General features: G+C 36.0%; 1 long non-coding RNA gene across 1 annotated transcript in view; it reads left to right on the top strand.

The window, feature by feature from the left end:
* The window catches only part of LOC123002267 (uncharacterized), a 60,291-nt gene that overhangs the window by 37,537 nt on the left and 2,323 nt on the right, over positions 1–20,431 (top strand). Inside the window, exons 6-7 of the long non-coding RNA XR_006412009.3 lie at positions 16,509–16,552; positions 16,811–20,431. The exon at positions 16,811–20,431 is cut by the window's right edge and continues 2,323 nt beyond it. This is a non-coding gene — a long non-coding RNA (uncharacterized LOC123002267). The remainder of the gene's footprint in view (positions 1–16,508; positions 16,553–16,810) is intronic.

Here is a 20,431-nt window from a genome sequence, read left to right as displayed (position 1 = left end):
GCAGGTAGAATCAATGTGTGCCATCCCATTAACAGATTGAAAAAGGGAAAAATCGTATGTTCCCTGAAAGATGCAGAAAAATGTACCTGATAAAATTTTGTTCCCATTCATTTTTTTTAAATGTAGCAAACAACATAGAGCTGTAACTTCCGTTCTCTGAAGCGTGTTTTCTCCTGACAGAATATAGTAACACAAATGAGCAAACCCAAGCACATTTCAAGCCTCTGCTTGTGCCATGGTGGTTGGCAGTTTATTGACCAAATTTACTCAAGTAGCTCGCCCAGAGAATAGTTTACTGTGCTTTCCTAACACCTAGGTGTCCTGAGTAGCTTCAGGACTGGTAGGGACAAAAGAAAAAAAAAAAAAAAAAAAAAAAAGAAAAAAAAAAAACCCAAAAAACAGCAATTAGCTGGTCTCCAGGCCTTCCGCTACTACCTTTACTTTTAAACATAAAGACCTAAGGTCTCTTTGAAGAATAGGCTCAGAGATGAAAAGTAATTTGAGAAATGCTGTAATTCTATTCTAGCATTGCCTACGGAATATTCCTCCCTTTCTCCACTGAGAATATCAGCTTTACCTAAGATATGTTCTGTAGGCTCTGGACTATACAAATTCAGGAATGTTTTTTAGTATTCTGGGGCAAATATGACGCAATTTATATAGTTTTATAATTTTTTGATGTGTGGTAGGCTTTCTCCCTTAAATTCTTTTTCTCATATATTCTTATTTTCACAAGGAACTTCAGAAACCTCTATTATTTTTAAGTCATTTTGAAATAAATATTCAAAATAATTCAAAAACAATGAAAATCTCTACTATTTAGTGCCTCACCTAAAAACAGAATGTGATCTTCTCTTATTAAATATATATATCATGTTGGGGGCGGTTGTTTGTTTGGCACTTTATTCATGAAATAATATAAAGTTATTCAAAGATACTTAGATTTTGCCACTAATTTTTGTTAATAGAATATTTTTCTTTTATATTCTAAACTGATTTTGATGGTATTGAGCAAATGCATTTATTTTATATTTTAATTTCATACAGGCTAATTATTCACTTGTTCACTCAATCTGGGCACTTGAGTCCTCTCATAAAATAGACCACAAATAACTGTAACATATACCTTACTTGTGTTTTATGTTTTAATGAATTTACTAAAGCTCTGGAGTGGGATAAAATAAATGTAATCTCCCCACAATTTGAAGACATTTTATGCCATTTTTCTTTTACCCTTTAGAGAAAGTAGATATTTCCAGTGAAAATGTTTTAATACTCATTTTGCATTTGATATGGGATTGTTTAGAACTAGGTGTAGCATTTTATAGGTGCCTGATAGAGGAAATCTTTCATTTACCTTTCAGTTAAAGCATGCTTTAAAGTTACACATTACACCCAGGGATATTCTGAATTTATGTAAGTTAGAGGATTCCAAAATCTGTAAATAAAATGGTAAATCTGTATTGTCATGAGTATGTCCCTACCATAAATAGATACAAATAGGCAAAAGAAAGCATGGAAATTAACAGAATAAAAGAAATATATCTCTGCAGTTTAGAAAAATCATTTGATTAGTTCACTCAAGATCTGGTCCTCCAGTTTTTACTTTAAGAGAATAACATGTTATCCTGTTTATACACAGTTAATAATGTATACATTAAAATACATTTTGACTAAGATCATGTTTAAAATAAAGCACTTACATATTATCAATAATTACATACTGCAGGTTGTTACATTCCACTTCAATTATGTATCATGTTCTGTAAAATAAGGTACTGGCTATGAGAAATAGCTCTGGTCTCACCATCCTCTAGTTTATCTGTAACTTGGGCCATTGTTCAGTGAACACATACCTTGAATAATTACCGTATACTAAACCGTGTACTGTCCAGAACAGCAGCCATTAGTCACGTGCCACTACTCAACACTTAGGATGTGGCCAGTCCAGACTGAGGGCGCTATAATATACATAACTAATTACAAAGACTTGGTAGAAATAAAAAAGAATGTAAAATATCTAATAATTTTTATATTGAGGTCCTGTTGAAATGATCTTTGGATATATTGGTTTACAGAGAGTGTTACTAATTTTGTGTTTTTTTAAAAAAATAGGTCTAATAGAAAAATCTAAGTTGTACATGTGACTTACATTATGTTAATATTAGACACAGTTGGGACACTTAACGATACAGATATCAAAATGCGTATAACCTTGCTCTCAATGGTGATGTTTATGACTTCTGATGCTTTTCAGTTTATTGAAAACTCACAAATAACCTGTTCAGGTAATTACTTTTATTTATTTTACACTCTAGGTAGGAAAGGTTGGAAATGGTTAAGCTATTTTTTCAGTGTTTTAGAGTTGGTATAGACCGAAGGTAGAATGTAAATCTAAACTTAGCTAGTATTCAAAGGCAGCTCTACAGAGGACGTAGGCCCAATAGAAAATAATAAAAATATAAGATGGTAGGTTTTGGCACATAAAGAGGTTCAAAGATGTTGCCTAGAGAAAATTTTAACTCTATAGTCTACTTCATGCAGAGTTGAAAGGATAACTGTTTGGGCAAAGATACAAATCTGTTGCTTCTTATTTTTTAACTAAAAGCCAACTTTTCAACTCCATATCTGGTTTTAATAAAAGCCTCATGTTGTCTCCCGCAAAATGTCCCTATTGAGTCAGTTCCCTTCCGGTGCTGCTGAGTTAATTGATGTGAGATGTGCTAAGCTTTCATTCTTATAGGGACACCTAGGTGGCTCAGTCAGTTGAGTGACTGACTCTTGATTTCTGTTCAGGTCATGATCTCAGGGTCTTGGGATCAAGCCACCATTCGGCTTCATTCTCAGCGGGGAGTCTGATTCAGATTCTTGCCCTCCCTCTGTGCCTGCCCCCCCCACCCCCCATGCACACTCTCTCTCTCATAAACAAATCTTTATTAAAGAAACAAACAAAGCTTTCATTCTTTTAGAATCTGAAATCAAAGCCTTTGCATCAATAAGACCACCATCAGGCTATACAGTTTCAAGATGGTGCTTCTACTTTACCTTGGAAAAGCTTTCAACATTTAGAAATATACTCTTGGGTTTTTATCACAAGCAACTATAATAAATAGCCAAAAAAGAGAGAGAGAGAGAAAAGTGAGAAAGAGATAGTACACCCACATTTCTGTTCTCAGCATGATTCAGAAGTTGCTCACATCAATTCTGATTACATTTCATTTCCCTAGACTTAGTCATAGGAGTGTTTGGTATTTGAAGGGAGGCTGGGAGATACAGCCCCTGACCTAGTGTCCAGATGCTCAGGGGGCTCCCACTAAAGGTAAGGGGAGGATTGACAGAGGTTCACAATTACTACTGTGTACCAGTCATATTTGCCTAACGCCTTTCCAAGCAACTTCCAGATTATGTTGAAAAGGTAGTCTCTATTCTCAGATCCATCACTTTCTTATAACTGTAATCAAGTTGGTATATTCTCTTAATAGCCAGTTATTTTTAATATGTGAAATGAAGTTATTTAAGCACAATGATGTTAATATTCCACGGTTATACCACAAAGATTCGCTGCACGGTAAAGTTCTCAAGTAAATTCAAATAAGGTATTTTAATTATGAAGGAAAAATTGTTTTAAGTACCATCATTCAAAGCCATCAAAATTGGGGCTAATGACAACTAAAAATGATGTGAATATTCTTTCATAAAGTTATCAAAAAAAGATAATTCAAAATGAGAAAAGAAAATATTTCAGAGAAATAAGACCTACGGAGCAGACAATATGATTTATGCACATAAACACTCCCCCACACACAAACACAAGATACATGTGTATATTTTCCATTTAACATTGGCAAAATTCTTCAAGGCAAGCTTTCCATTTTCCAAATGAAGAAAACAGGTTTTAGAGACATTATGTAAACTAAGCTGGTAAGGAACAGAACTGATAATATAATCCATATGTGATTCCAATGCCAGAGCTAAGACTTAAGCATTTATTCACACTTTATAGTGATTGAACCAAACATTACTTTATTAAAGATTCTTAGGTTTAAAAACAGCAGCAACATTATCAAAAGTAATCTTACTACATTGATTTTAATTCTAAACAATACTTCTTTGCTTTGGAGCAAAGATATTGGAAGCTTCAATTAGGTTGCTAGTAACTGAATAGGGAAAATTTTTTTTACTATTTACCCATTTTTTTAAAGATTTTTTAAAATTTATTTATTCAACAGAGAGAGAGACAGCCAGCGAGAGAGGGAACACAAGCAGGGGGAGTGGGAGAGGCAGAAGCAGGCTCATAGCAGAGGAGCCTGATGTGGGGCTTGATCCCATAACGCCGGGATCACTCCCTGAGCCGAAGGCAGATGCTTAACCGCTGTGCCACCCAGGCCCCATTATTTACCCATTTAATTCGTAATAAGATTTTCTAAGTAATAAATATAAAGAATTCATATTTTAGTGATGGAAATTGTATAATTTTATTGATTTTGTTAATTTTTGCTAAGTAAGAGACGCCTAAGGTTAGAACCATATCTTCATATGCTGTCATTGAGTGAATCAAAAATGTTTGATCCCTGATGAAATATTCACATTTTGTCCAACAGAAATCAATATTGATTCATCATCTTTAGTTCACTGGAGGCAACATCCAAGTGTCAAACTACAAGCTCGTCAGGTTCATTAACAATTAAATTTCCTTTAAAACAGAGATGTGGGGAATTGAATTTGCTTATTGTAAATAGAAAAAAGATTGGATTGCAGCCTGGTTCCCAGAATGATTGAATCCTTTCTGGGTGAGGCAGTATTAAATAAGATGATTAAAAAGATACGGCATTTTTTTCTTTTATAATGTGAATGGATCAGCTTTCAGGGTGAGTGCCAGAGGTAACATACAGCCACTCAATCAGTTGGAAAAATGAGGAATGGAAAACTTATGGAAAATTAACATTGTTTAAAATGTCCAGAATAGGGCAGATGGAGCCTTCTCCAACTTCCAGCTATCTGGCAGCAGCAGGACATACTAAAACCAAGTCTTCACCCTAGATTGTATAGTTAATGGGGAGAGGAGAGAAAAACAAGCCACTGAGAAAGTTTCTGAATGTTGCTTGCCCTTCCCTGCAAATACATCCAGGTGAAGAGCAGTTCATACTTGTTATAGGGCATGGCTGCCTCAGAGAAGCACTTCAAGACATAGGAGCTTTCTTTGAATACTGGGAAATATAAACGTCAAGCTGATGTCATCTGGAAGTATTGAATTAAGTTCTTTTGATATTTTATGTGGTAAATAGTTAAGTATCGTAGAAAAGAGATGATTGCAAATGTTGAATCATTTTTATGAAGTGTCTTAGTATATAATATAGGAAAACAACTTTGCGTCACTTTTCTGGAGACCATCTCAATGCTGCACAGTCATTTTTTCTTAGTTCTCAAGAATAGGGCTTGACATACAATTATGAAATAGCTGCTTTCTACCTGCCTTCATATTCTTTATTTCATCGTGAGTTCAGTAACCTAATACTCTTCCTCACATCTACTTTGAAAATACATTCTCAGCTACTTTGCTCCATTTAGCATTTATAACAGCTTTAAAATACTTGGTAAGATTTATTTATACACGGACATTCCATGCCCCATAATTAATCCAATATTAGGATGCCTGGTGTTATCATTAATCCCCAGCCTGCTAAAATGAATTCCCAAATATTCTTTAAAAGGGAAAGACTCAACCCTAATATTCTCTATTCTATCATTCAGATGTTTAACAAATGAATTTTTGGCTATTACTCTCTCAAAAATATTTTAGTATCGTGTAATGGACATTAACTTTATATTTTGGATAATAATCCAATACTATATTTGCCATCCAGTTAACTTTTGATTTCAATTATTATAATTTTAAGATCAAGAATTTCCATTTGATTTTCATTTATGGTTTCTAATTGTCCCTTTCAAATGGTCTGTTAACTCACTAAGACCATATTTCCTTTTCATATATTTTCATAATTATTTGAATATTTTGTAGTAGATACAGTTTGATAAATCCAACATATGTGCCATCACTGGGTCGGCTCCTATTGACTACGTTTAAAAATTTTTTTTTTAATTTTTAGTATGGAACACGTTCTCATGTTTGAGTGACCAGTATTTTCAAACAAATTTTATATTGGACATTTTGGCTTATACATCGTGCAGCTACTCAATTCTGTGACTGTCCTCTAATGGTGTGGATTTTAGTTTAATAGGCAGCTCCATTACTGGCTGATCACTGTGAACTTGGACAGGCTTTATTTTATGTCTTTTATGCCTGGGGAAAGCCCACTGTGTCTCTCAGACCTCTCTAAACTATCAAGAGTCAATCTCCAAATTCTGTTTCTTTACATAGATTCTATGAAGGTTTCAGACCATGTTAGGGTCAGTCTATGGAAGTCTTTTTCTGGAAGGATGTCACACCTAAAGCATGGCCTCAGTGGAGTCTTTGTTAGGTATCAGTGAAGTAATGATGTGTCCAAATCCCAGTGTCTCCAGAATGTTGCAGCTTTTAGTATTCTTCCTTCATTTTGAATCTCACAGCTGCTGATTTCTGGCAAGGCTATACGGTCTCATTCTGTGTATAGATAACCCAATCCTTACCCAAGCACGTTTGGGGACCTTTGCTTGGCTTCTTTGGACTCTTCTATACTGCTCTCATCTATAGAGTATAGCTGCTTCATCTGTCCCAAACTCTGATTTTTGCCCTCTCTACTCAGCAGGACCACATGGTTTGTACTCCACTTCACTGCACACTGGTGAGAAATCTGTCCCCATAGAAAAAGCAACATTGAAGGTGGGACTTCCATTGTGCGTGTCCATTTCCTCAAGGATAAAGTTCTTGCATTCGCTGTTGCCCAATGCTGTAATACAGCTCATATGTTTATACATATCTACGTGTACATACATGTACACATTTGTTTTAATTTTCTCATCACGTACAGTGGGAGGATTAAGTGTGGTCTGAGAGCTCAACGGAAAGAAATGTTCTAGAAAGAGTTGAAATATTTTTTTGTTTTTATAAAATGATTATAAATAATTTTACCCTTCACCATTGCACTTAGGAATTTTAGTATATATTGAATCTTATTTTTCCAGCATTCTTCCATGTAAAATGAGTTTTGTTAGAGATTGCTAGGGATTTACTTCTTGACATATTTCACCCATTTCTTTAGACTTTTTAAGTATATCTAGAGCATTTCCAATTTGATTTCCAGACAAGTGTTCAGAAAAGAAACACAAAGTGGATGTTTCCAGTGGTTTATGTTTAATTGTATAACATCATCTCTGAACCAGTTTTTAAAGCATAAGCATCAATTAAAGAGGAATCAACTTGAAATAAACATACTTTAAAAATTCATTTACTTTTTCCACAGTATTTTCACTGCAAGATTCCAAGATGAATATGTCCAGAATTCAAATTGCACTGAGTTCTTTCTGTAGCTGTCTTTATAGCTTTATTCATCTTTAAATGTATTTCAGTCCAATATTGAATTTATATCTGCTAAGTTTATCCACCAAATATTTTCAAAAATTGAGGAGTCATGATTTTAGGACAGTATAAAAACTAGTTATCATTAATTTAATATTTTTAATAAAATGTTTTTAAAGGTTGCAATTCACTGGCAGGACACAGTGTTTAATCCTTTGTCCCCTAGGAGCACCTTCTATTAGTAAGTTTCTCTTACTTGTGCATTTCCTACCAGGATATGTGTCTGGATTCTTACACAATGTGTTAATCATATCATTAATTAAATATCTAGGCATTGACCTTATTTCTTAATCTTTTGAAGATCATAACTAATACAAAAATTATTCCTAGAGTTACTGCATTGCTGTCTAGTGGAACAGGTTTCATTGCAGATGGGTTAGCCCCTCTATTGGCAGATACAATGCACCAGCATTGGCTATTGAACCTAAATGGTAAGGAAATAATTGTTTTCCTTAACTGTACCTCATTCACTAGCAATTGTTTATCTTATGGAATATGACTTTTCTTCCAAGTGATCTTGGGCTTTTGGAAAATTTGAGAACTGCCAAGACATGGCAGAACTGTAGAGTATAAGAGAGTAGTGTGAAATAAAGATTAAAATGTAAATTAGGTAGACCATAAAGGAAATCATAAGAAAAAAAAATGTTACAAAATGAACCTAGGGAGGAAAATTTCACTAAAGAGTTTAATTTAGAAAAAAAAGAGTTTAATTTTATCCGTTATTCATTTGACATTATCCAAGAGCCTTTGAAGGATTTTAAGTAAGCATGTAATGAGGTCAAATCTTCATTTTGGTATGCCAAAGACACATCAACCACCCAAATGCTAGCAATGACTTTCCCAAAGTGAGACAACTGTAGTTGGCTATGGTAACTGTGTCCTTTATTCATTCCCACATTCCTCTCTACTACTCTTTATTGTCAGGCACATTCATCCCTGGGGCCATGCATTCAGAGTTATCCTTCTCTCATTGAGGAAGGAAAGTGTCTAGAGGATTGATCTTAGGTTCATATGAGGATAAGCAATTTGATTAACTTAGCACTTGAGAAGATGGATTTCAAAACCTCTTCTGTGTTAACAATGACATGTCATTTATCACTTGAATAGTTTCAGATAAAAGCCTTAATATCAGCTAGTGGGAACTTCTGGTAATTTCTAATGATATGAAAAGCACAATGAAAAATTCACTGGGAATATGAAAATCTCTTGACTCCTAGACAGATTCTTGACAAGGAGAAGAGTTTGGAAGATCACAAATAATAGACGTTCACTTGTGCCATTCTTATTTAGAAACATAATGAGAAATTAAATAATGGAAAATATTTATATGCTTAAATCTTTTTTTTTTTTTTTTAAGATTTTACTTATTTATTCGACAGAGATAGAGACAGCCAGCGAGAGAGGGAACACAAGCAAGGGGAGTGGGAGAGGAAGAAGCAGGCTCATAGCGGAGGAGCCTGATGTGGGGCTCGATCCCATAACGCCGGGATCACGCCCTGAGCCAAAGGCAGACGCTTAACCGCTGTGCCACCCAGGTGCCCCTATATGCTTAAATCTTATCAGCAATAGTTGATTAGCAGTTTTGTTGTATTCCCAATTTTTAGTTGCTCACATATTTAATAATCATTATAAATCTTGTTATTTTGCCACAAAAACAACAAATTTTAGATTTGAAAGACTGTTCAGCCCAACATTTTCCCTCTTATTCTTCTTATTGAAACATCCTTAATTCTCTACTTTCCTTAAGTGTCAAGGTTTTCTAAATTTTTCCAGTGTTCACTATTTTTTCCTTAGATAAGCAATTTTCAAATCTCATGTCCTCTCAAAATGTTTCACTGGGCAATACATCTTCAGAAAAGATGGGCCAAGACATGGAAGGCAAAGCCAGTAACTGAAGAAATTATTATAAAATAAAGGAATTTACCTTCTCTGAATTTTCTGATCCAGTCATATCAGAGGTAAGGACTCCAGGACAAAAAAAAAAAAGGGTTACCAGTAGGCTGATCATAGGTTCCTGGCATACCTTAGACAGAATTTAATCCTGTTGTCCTAACATCAAATCTTGTTAAAGTCCTCTGTCCTCAAAATTGCCAAAATTTAAATGACATGTTTTATGATCATAAGTATAAGTAGCAAGATGAATTTTAGGCAGAAATTTATTTTCTTTTAGCCAGATCCTCTCTTTTGGGACCCAACAATGTCCAAACTACATTTTGTTATGTCTTTTTGCTTAATTTATACTCCTAACATAGAAAATATCTGGGGGGTGCTGTGCTGGGAGCCTAACCCTACCTTGTTTTACCATCTTCAAACCTTCCTTAAAAATGTGTATTCATCATAGTTCCTAGAGTGAACAGATTTAGGAACTTTAAAAGGCAAGTAAAATCTCTCATTTCTCTATCATTCAATCATGTTTCCTCTGAGACAAAGTATAATGACCGAGTAACTTAGCCTAAGGTGGAGCAAGTAGAGACAAGAGATTTAAAAAAAGAAAAAAAAAAAAAAAAAAAAAAACAACCTCCCAATACATTTCCTGCCATGTATTTCTTTGCTTTTCTGGTAGTACCTTTCATAGAAAAGTCCTCATTAAACATTTGGTGAATGAATGAATGACCTGGAATGAACTATGTCTCTATATAAAATCTGAGGTGACCAGGACACCTTCCAATTTCAGAAAATGATATTAGGCAGCTGTGACCCTTGAGAGACTTGCTTCAGCTGGAGCTCATATAAATTCAGCATGTTAAAGAATGTTAATCTTTTGTTGTTGAATATTCAGAAGTATAGCAACTGGTTAGAAATTGCTTGAAATTTATTTCTGTTTATCGAAGTGTTCCCAGCCTTAAAATGAGCTGCTCCCAAAATTAGTGGAGTAATTTTGATGAGGTGATTTTCATGAAGGCTTAGACAGAGCTAGGGATATATGTGAAAAAGCCCAAAGGAGCATGTATGGATGGCCATGTTGAAAAGGCATTACGGAATCTACCTACGGGACTGGCGTCACAGCTCATGCCTGGCAGTTTTGGAGAGATACTTCAGGGCTTGAAGCAGAACCAAGTCCTTGCTTTGTAAATCATGGGGCACCAAGAGGACTGCTTTAATGGCCATATGACAATGTCTGCATCTGACTTGGAAGAAAATTTCTCCTGACATCTGCAAGATGTGGCATTTTTTTGTTGTTTTGATGCAATGGAGCCTCTAGAAGATGCAGTAATACCTTGACATCTTGAAGGTTTTGTCTTAGGTGTCAGTACATGGGCACTAGCAGCAGTGGTGGTCATGAGGAGCATGGAGGTGACTTCACGGGTGGTAAAAATCAGTAATATTGAGAGCAAGTGAGGAAGAACATAAGGGCATCAGGTGACAAAAAACTCAAAGTACCAACCAGCCAGAGTGTGGTGTATGTATACAAAGGTGCTAATGGAGGAGGGTTATTGTTCTTCATAAACTTGGAAGTGTGCCATTAGCTTTTAAGGGCATAAGCCACAGAAATGATGATTATTCTTTACATGGCTCCATTTGTACCCACTACTCTCTGACATGACTATATAAAATAGTTTCTGTGATTCACTTATATAGATCTTTGTTTTTTAAAAGAAAGTCACAGTCACTATCTTAGAAGGACCAATTTAATATTTCAGCCTCTGTCAAGCTTGACTCTTGACATGCCCCTAGGTTAGCTGTGCTAGATAAGCAAATAAAAATATGGTACACTTATTTTAACTTTATACAAACAAATATAATAATGTCCCAAATAGAGATTGCTGGGAATATGATGAATAGGAGGACCCTAAGCTCACTCTGTCCCATGGGTACGACTAGAAAACACTCACATCAGCATAAATATACCCAGAAAACAACCCAAAGACTGACAGAACAACCTCCACAAGTAAATGTAGAGAAGTGGCCACGTAAGAAAGGGTAGGAAACAGGGACATGGTAGGGATCTAAATGAACCCACTGGACTGTCCATAGGAGGGAGGAATGCTGTGGGCATGGAGAGGGGAGAGAAAGAGAACCTCACACCTGGGAGCCTGCACTGGGAAGACAAATCCCCGTAACATGTGCTTTGAAAACCACACAGGCTGAATTTCACAAGCTCTTACAACCAGCAGGAATTTTAAGAATCAGCAGGCTCCTCTGTGAGAGAGGAAACCGAGTCCCTGACCCTAAAAAGGAAAGCACAACGAACAGACCACAGAGATAAAGCATAGAAGCAGCAGTCTGAAAAATGCCTGGGGCATACCAGGGGGAAAGTTGTTTACTCATCTCAGAGTATCCTAAAATGTGTATGGAACCACAAAAGACCCCGAAGAGCCAAAACAATCTTCAGAAAGAAAACCAAAGCTGGAGGAATCACAATTCCAGACTTGAAATTACACTACAAAGCTGTAGTAATCAAAACAGTATGGTACAGCACAAAAGTAGACACGTAGGTCAATAGAACACAACAGAGAGCCCAGAAACAAACCAGGATTATATGGTCAAGTAATCTTTGACAAATAGGGCAAGAATATATGCAATGGGAAAAAGTCTCTTTAACAAATGGTGTTGGGAAAACTGGACAGCTACATGTAGAAAAAAAAATCAAACTTGACCACTTTTTCACTCCATACACAAAATGAACTCAAAATAGACTAAGGACGTGAGACCTGAAACCATAAAAATCTTAGAAGAGAGCATAGCCAGTAATTTCTCTGACACTTGGCGATAACACCTTTCTAGATAGGTCTCCTGAAGCAAGGGCAACAAAAGCAAAAATGAACTATTGGGACTACATCAAAATAAAAAGCATCTTCACAGCAATGGAAACAATCAACAAAACTAAAAGATAATCTATTGAACTGGAGAAGATATTTGCAAATGACATACCTGATAAAGGGTTAGTATTCAAAATATATAAAGAACTGATACAGCTCAACACCAAAAAAACACAAATAATCTAAAAAATGGGCAGAAGACATAAACAGACATTTCTACAAAAAAAGACAGATGGCCAACAGACACATAAAAAAAACGCTCAGCATCACCCCTCATCAGGGAAATGCAAATCAGAACCACAATGAGATATCACCTCACACCTGTCAGAATAGCTAAAATCAAAACACAAAAAACAAGTGTTGGTGAGGATGTGGTGAAAAATTAACCCTTGTGCCCTGTGGGTGGAAATGCAAACTGGTACAGACACTGTGGAAAATAATGTGGAAGTTTCCTTAAAAAATTAAAAATAGAACCATTTGTATGATCCAGTAATTGCACTACTGGGTATTTACCAGAAGAATATGAAAACATTAATTCGAAAGGATATATGCATTCCTATGTTTATTGCAGCATTACTTACAAAAGTCAAATTATGGAAGCAGTCCAAGTGTCCATCAACAGATGAATGTATAAAGAAGACGTGGTATATGTACACACACACACACAATGGAATAATATTCTGCCATAAAAAAAAAAACAATGAGATCTTGCCATTTGCAACAACATGGATGGCCCTAGAGAGTATAATGCTAAGGAAATCAATCAGAGAGAGACCGATATCATGATTTCACTCATATGTGGAATTTAAGAAACAAAACAAAGGGTAAAAAAGGGACAAGTGAAAAAAAAATAGACTCTAAAGTATAGATAACAAACATGGTTACCAGAGGGAAGGTAGGTGCAAGGAATGGGTGAAATAGGTGAAGGGGATTAAGAGTACACTTATCTTGATGAGCACTGACTAATATATCAAATTGTCAAATCACTATATTGTACACCCAAAACTAATTTAACATTGCTAACTATACTGGAAGTTTTTAAAAAGTTGTTCATCTAAAATTCAAATTTAACAGGGTAATTTTACTTGGCAACTTTTAGATTTCTAGGTTTGTTCCAGGTAGCCATCTCATCTTTGCAAAGGTGGAGGTATGGGGACTTGCATTACAAATAATTCTATTTGACTCTCGCTCTGCAATCACTTGGCTCCCTTCTTCACTGGTACCCCTGCCTCTGGTTGGCACTCTCCATAGCTCAGGCCTTCGGGCTGCAGCTGAGCGAGCATTTCCCTGAGTCAGCTTCTACAGTTAGCAATTCTTCATCATCAATTAGCCTCTTGCTCTTCTGCGCTCCTTTCCAATAGCAAAACTTGTTCATTTCTCTTGCCCACTTCTTTATAGGGGGTGTAACTTAGAAAAAAGAATTTTTCCTTTTCTTTTTCTTTTGCCATACAGCTCTCTTTCCAGGGGTGGGTATGTGGATAATGATGGTGATTGGTGTGAAGTATATTCAAGAACATTTAGTATAATACTCAGCAGTGTTGTTCTTCCCAATATTGACTCCCTGTCTCTAAAGTTGCCCACTACAATGAAATGATGCTCAACATTACTGATCATCTGGGAAATACAAATCAAAACTACAAGGATATATCAACTCATACGAGTCACAAAGTCTAAAATCAACAACACAAGAAACAACAGATTTTGGCAAGGATGTGGAGAAAGGAATGCCCTCTTGCACCGTTGGTGGGAATGCAAACTGGTGAAGCCAATCTGGAAAACAGTAGGGACATTCCTCAAAAAGTTAAAAATAGAGCTACCCTACAAACTGCACGACTAGGTAATTTAGCCAAAGAATATAAAAATACTAATTCAAAGGGATACATATACTCCAATATTTATAGCAGCATTATATTCCATAGCCAAATTATGGAAATAGCCCATGTGTCCATTGACCAATAAATGGATGAAGAAGTAGAATACACACACACACACACACACTGGAATATTATTCAGCCATAAAAAAAGAACAGAATCTTGCCATTTGCAATGACATGGCTGGAGCTAGAGAGTATTATGCTAAGTGAAATAAATCAGAGAAAAACAAATAGCATATTATTTCACTCATGTGTAATTTAAGATACAAAACAAATAAACAATGGGGGAAAAAGAGAAAGATCAACCAGGAAACAGACTCCTAACTACAGAGAACTGATGGTTACCAGAGGGAAGGTGGTTAGAGACGTGGGCTACCTAGGTGGTGGGGTTAAGGAGAGCACTTGTAGGGATGAGCAGCAGGTGTTGTATGGAAGTGCTAACTCACTATATTGTAGACCTGAAATGAATATTACATAGCTTAACTAATTGGAATTTAAATAAAAACTTGTAAAAAAAATAGTTGCCCACTATACAGAACTCCTTCCTTCCTGTGGAAATGTTTGTCTAAGGAAAACAATTGTTCTTCCATGACTTATTCCCTGCCTCAGGGTCATCGGTTATTTGTGTATATGTCTGAAACCCTATTTTGGATACAACCAAGTTCTCCTCTTTGGGATTTTTGAGCCTTAGGTAAGAAAATACGGTGAAACATCTATTTCCATGTTCCTATGTGAAAATTAAGAAGGCTTCCTCCTCCTTTTGTTTGCTTATTTTTTGTTGTTATATTTTGGGTTGTTTTTGCTTTGGTTAATCTGATACAGCATATAGGAAGGAACCCACGCTCATCTCACCGATCTCTTTTAATGGTCTGAGTATCAGCTGTAGCCCAGACAAAACATTTAGGACACTTTCTAGTCAAACACTTTCCACCTAAATGGGATTTTAAAAATTTGCATGTACATTTTTTAGACCTTTCAAAATAAACATATTCCTATATATATTCATTTATATATATTCATATGTAGATGAGTTTACCCAGTTTCGTAAAAGAAAAGGACATAGGCATATCAATAAGTAAAATAATAGAGATAGCAAGACACAAAAATAAATTTTACTCTTGGATCTACTACTAAGTCATTGTGCTGCCCATTCCTGCACTTGGATTTCCTTGTCTGTGAAATGAGCAGGATACACCGTGGTGTTGCAGGAACGTTTTTTGTTTTGGGGGGATTTCTTTTTTAATGGTAGGGTGCTATTACATTCTGGAATTAATCAAGGAGGTACTTGAATATATTTATTATTTATTATTTTTATTATTTATTTTTTAAAAGATTTTATTTATTTATTTGACAGAGATAGAGACAGCCAGCGAGAGAGGGAACACAAGCAGGGGGAGTGGGAGAGGAAGAAGCAGGCTCCCAGCAGAGGAGTCTGATGCGGGGCTCGATCCCATAACGCCGGGATCACGCCCTGAGCCAAAGGCAGACGCTTAACCGCTGTGCCACCCAGGCGCCCCTATTATTTATTATTTATTATCCGTGCTTTTAGCTTTATAAAGTGAACCCTTAGTCAGGAGCACATGATTTTGATCCCACACTGTGACAAGATATTGCCCATTTCTTTCATATAAAATTGTTGAAAGAAGTTAATATTAATCTCACCCTTAAGTGACTCTCTTTGGTGCCTGATTTCCAGCACTCCTTTGAATTTCTCAGTTTTCAAAAATACGGCTTCCAGGAGGCAGATTGCCATAATTTCCCTCAAATTAAGTCCTAGGCATGCTTACATAAAGGGGAACTGTGTTGTCAAGGAAATGACCACAACAGAGATGTAGACACACAACTTCCAGTACACTGAAATTACGTATCTGAGCTCTTACTCTGTTTCAACAATAAAAAGCTTTATGACACACAGAAACCTCCTTTTACCCTCCGAGACCTCAATTTCTTTAAATATGAAACCATGGCAATAGATTTGTGATTCCCCCAATACAATTGATGAACAAATCACCTTCATTTTGTTTTCTTTTAATTGTAGATTTCTGATCCCACCCCAGAATTAATGAATCTGGCAACCATATCTGGGGAACTTCCTCATGCCAATGATTACCATACAAAATAAAGATGGTCAAGGAACAACTGGTTTGGTGCTACAAAAAAATATGAATTTATAATATTTACCTAATATCGGAAACAGAGTTGAGTGAAAAATAATACACATAAATAAAATACTGTCACTACAGCATGATTAGAGAAGTTGCAATATTAATCTAGGGAGGAATAAAAAAAATTTAAAACCACACACATTGTGACCAGCAGATCCTGGAAATCTGTCATTTTTTTTATCTGTTTTCATAGGATTCTGAAGACGAGCGATATAAAAGAATGATTGGATTCTTCAGGTAACACACTTTATTTCATGTAAAGCTCCGACAGCTACAACTAGTCTATTGTTTCCTTCTATAAAAGTGATAAATATTTAATAATTGACAGCAATCAAAGTGAAAATGTCCTTCATTTGAAAGTCAGAGATGGCAGTCATTCTGGATTTTTTAAAACTGCCTTGACAAATAGACAAGGATTAGTATCTCAAACTGTCTTTATATGGCTCTTCACTAGGTGAGACACTTCATGATCTTAAAGAATTCTTTGTTCCACAGGAAGCCTAAACGGACAGTCTGCTGCCAAATCAAGTCTCCATGTTTCAAGCCAGCAAACAAATGAGCTTTGTATTTTAGTCTGCCAATCAAAACCGGCTTCCTATTCAAGGCTGCATAATCTTTTCTTTTACATGTTTCTGTTGAATTTGTGGAGTATTTATTGAGCACCTATTATGTGTTTGGAACTACATACAGAAAATAAACTTATGTCTGTTCTCATGAAGGTGGGAGAAGATAATGTAACAAATGAAGCCTACGTAGATGTGTATCATTATGAGAAAAAAAATGAGTAGGTTACAAGGGTTTTTGAAGGAGGACGAAATTAACACTAGTGAGAGCAATCTAGAAAGTCTACCTAATGGGAAGAGAGTGCTCTCAGTCCGTCGAATTTGGTTATGCTGAAGGGGGAAAGGAGATACAGACGTTGACGATTCACAGGTACAACAGAATCTCTCCATCATGGACTTTCAAGCCCTTGTACTCAAACCTCCCCATGTCAACCACACATTCTGTCACTAGCCACTCTTCCCATCATGCATCTTCTAGATGTTGTATTTTATTGTGTTTCCTCTGTTCCTCAATTTTATATTATACAAAATCTATGTAATCTTTTTTCTTTATACCTAGCTCTTTGATGAGAAGTTCAATGCCTTCGTTTGCTTCTGTGACCACTTTTTAACGGTTGACATGAATTCGTGAGCTTCTTAGAGGTGTTGCTGTAATCTTAGTTTTTACCAGAGTCTTAAGTACCTATTTCCCTAACGCCTGCATTTAATCATTGTTCCCTTCCAAAAATAGGAAAAGTGTATGACAAATTATTTTGCTTCCTTACTTGGCCAGCGTTAAAGTTTAGTCAAATTGGCATCATATGGTATAGCAATCCATCCAAGTATGCTGTTCATTCTAATTCATATATACTCCTCAAAACACTAAAATATGTTTCATTATAGTTTTGAAACTATAAGTTCAAGGTAATTGCATATTCTCCCTTAAAACTCTACAATTTCCACTTTTTCCATCAGAACTCCTGGTCAAATGTGTTTTTAATGAAAGTCCTACCTAGAGTAATGCTACAACTTCCCCAACCTTAGTCTCCATATACAGTATTTATTATCTGTATAACATTTTTTTTTACTGAAATTCCCCAGATAGGGCTGACAGAAAAAAAAATACTAGATACCTAAATTTTAATTTCAAATAAATAATAAATAACTTTTAGTGTCATTACACATGTGTGGGTCATACCTGTATTAAAACTGTATCAATCATTTATTTTGAAAGCAGAGGTAACTTGGCCTCCTATATTTTTATTTGCTGTATCTGGCAACACTACCAGAAAATTAGTACTGAAACTCCATCAGGCTTCCCCAAAATTCTCTGCTTCATGTCTTTCTTCCATCCCCTTTCCCTCACATACTTCCTCTTGCTACTTTGTTTAGTCCCATCTGTTAACGCTGTCACCCTGCAGTATCTTTGATACATACACTCCTGCCTCTGGTTTCTCACATGGCATTCTCATCCAACATATTTACACATGCTCTCTTGAAGCCTTTTATCCTGTCCTCTGAAATCTCCTATTGCTCTCCAGTCCGCTTATGATCAAGTCCAAATTTCTCAGCTTAATTTCCAGGCACCTTCTTAACAGTGTGCATGTTTCTATCCAACTGCTGCCCCACTGATTCCCCAAGTTACTGACTGCCTCACTCCAAATGTCCTTGGATTAAACATGTTTATTGTGTATCTCCATCACTTCAGCCATGCTACTTCTGCGTCTTAGAGATCTTCTCTCTTCTCGTGTAATTACCCTGTCAAGCTCTCATGCAAAGTTCATCTCTTGGATGTTTTCCTGTACTTTTTCATCCTCTTTGCAAACACTCTTCTATTGAAATTACCTGTAACAATTACTTTAAGATACAATCATATACTGCATTTCATTTTTAAAGCAATGTTATTTCTTTCTCCCTCAATGAAATACTAATATTTTTGAGGTCGGTAAATGTGTCCTGGGTTTGTGTGTGTGTGTGTGTGTGTGTGTGTACTAATCACATTGCAGGCATTCAATAAGCATGTTTGGAATTGAATGGAAGATGATCATGATCTCTTAACATAAAGTATGCCCATTTCCACAGAAAAATCATTTCCTAATGATTGAAACAGTGTGTGAGGGTATGGGCACAGCCATACTCCCTGCTTTGAGTGTCTGCTGTGCTGGATGAAAGTTGTACTGAGTAATAATCAAAGGGGAGTTGCAAACTGAAAACAAATCATCAGGCTCTAATCATGCAGCTCAGAATGGAAGGGATAGGGACCTAAGATGCTCTAAAATGGTATTTTTGCAAAGTTGAATTTAGAACTTGGAAGTCTAAAGGTATCCTCTTTGCTCTGATTGCTCATCTTTGCAGCTCCAGTCTGACCCTCCATTTCAAGTTCAGATTCCTACAACTGGTTGTTTCCTGGCCATTGCGAGAAGTTATTGCATTGTATTTGAGACCAGATCAGTGGAGGTCAAGGTTCAGAATACTTGACTGGAGATATGACATTAGGAAAATGGGCATTTCAGTAATCATTCTGAACTTGATATGGAGCAAATAATAAGGCAGACACACCTTTGATCCACTGACTGAGGCCCAGACGTGGCCTGGTATTTTTTGCTAGTGCTATATCTCTAGAGTTCATATAAATCAATTTACAAGAACATTATTTATTCCTCTCTCCAAGACGATTTGCCAGAATGAGGTCAGAAAGAAAGATTAATATGACACCTAATACCGCAGCAAGAAGAAAACTGTTTTACAATTAGGGTCAAATCTTAAAGAGGCAGGTGTTTTTCCTTTGCCAGAAAATATTAAATTCACAGTCTTGCATTAAAGAACCTGGTAGGTCCTATTTTAGTGTGTCCAGCAGCAGTGACACATACACAGGCCTTGGGAATTTGAAAACCTGGCTTGATTATTTCCCTAACTTCTCTGACCCACAGTTTTATCATCTGAAAATAATAGGGTTTAGTGAGGATTAAAACTGAAAATATGTGAGTAATAGAGCCCCCCTAGTAATAGTACCCCTTGATAAATGGGTACGCTTGACTCTAATGCTTATGTTCACTCCTTACTGAAGAAACCAAGGTTTGGATGTAAGTAGAAATTTGTGAAGTATTTATACTGTAAAGATCTTTCAAGTGTATTGTCTCCTGTATTAAAAAAATACTCCATTGAGAAGCAAAGATTATATTATTATCCTTGCACTTTTCAGAGAAAGAAAACGCATCACAGAGAAACTGTGAGATACAGTGGAAAGATTCCTAAACAAGAATCAGGAAAGTTGGTTCAATTTCCAGCTTAGCCACTAACTACTTTATGGCCTGGAGCACTTTAGCCCTCTTGTGTGTAAAGTAAAAATGCTGACCTAGATCTTCACCATCGTTTGGCATAACTCTCAAAGTCTGTAATGCAGTCCAGACAGGGACAACATTATAAACAGAATGTGGCTTTTTTTCCTGGTTATTAAATGGTGTGACTTTCCTCACTTGATCACATTACTTCTTTTGCAATTATTTGAAGCATTGATTCTCTACATTTACATGAAGAAATATAAATTTCTTTGCCCTTTAAAATCCAACTGCTA

The sequence above is a fragment of the Ursus arctos genome, unplaced genomic scaffold, assembly GCF_023065955.2.
Source record: "Ursus arctos isolate Adak ecotype North America unplaced genomic scaffold, UrsArc2.0 scaffold_3, whole genome shotgun sequence".
Lineage (NCBI taxonomy): Eukaryota > Metazoa > Chordata > Mammalia > Carnivora > Ursidae > Ursus > Ursus arctos.
The sequence above is the reverse complement of the archived record's forward strand: the minus strand, read 5'-3'. Positions and strand labels throughout refer to the sequence as shown.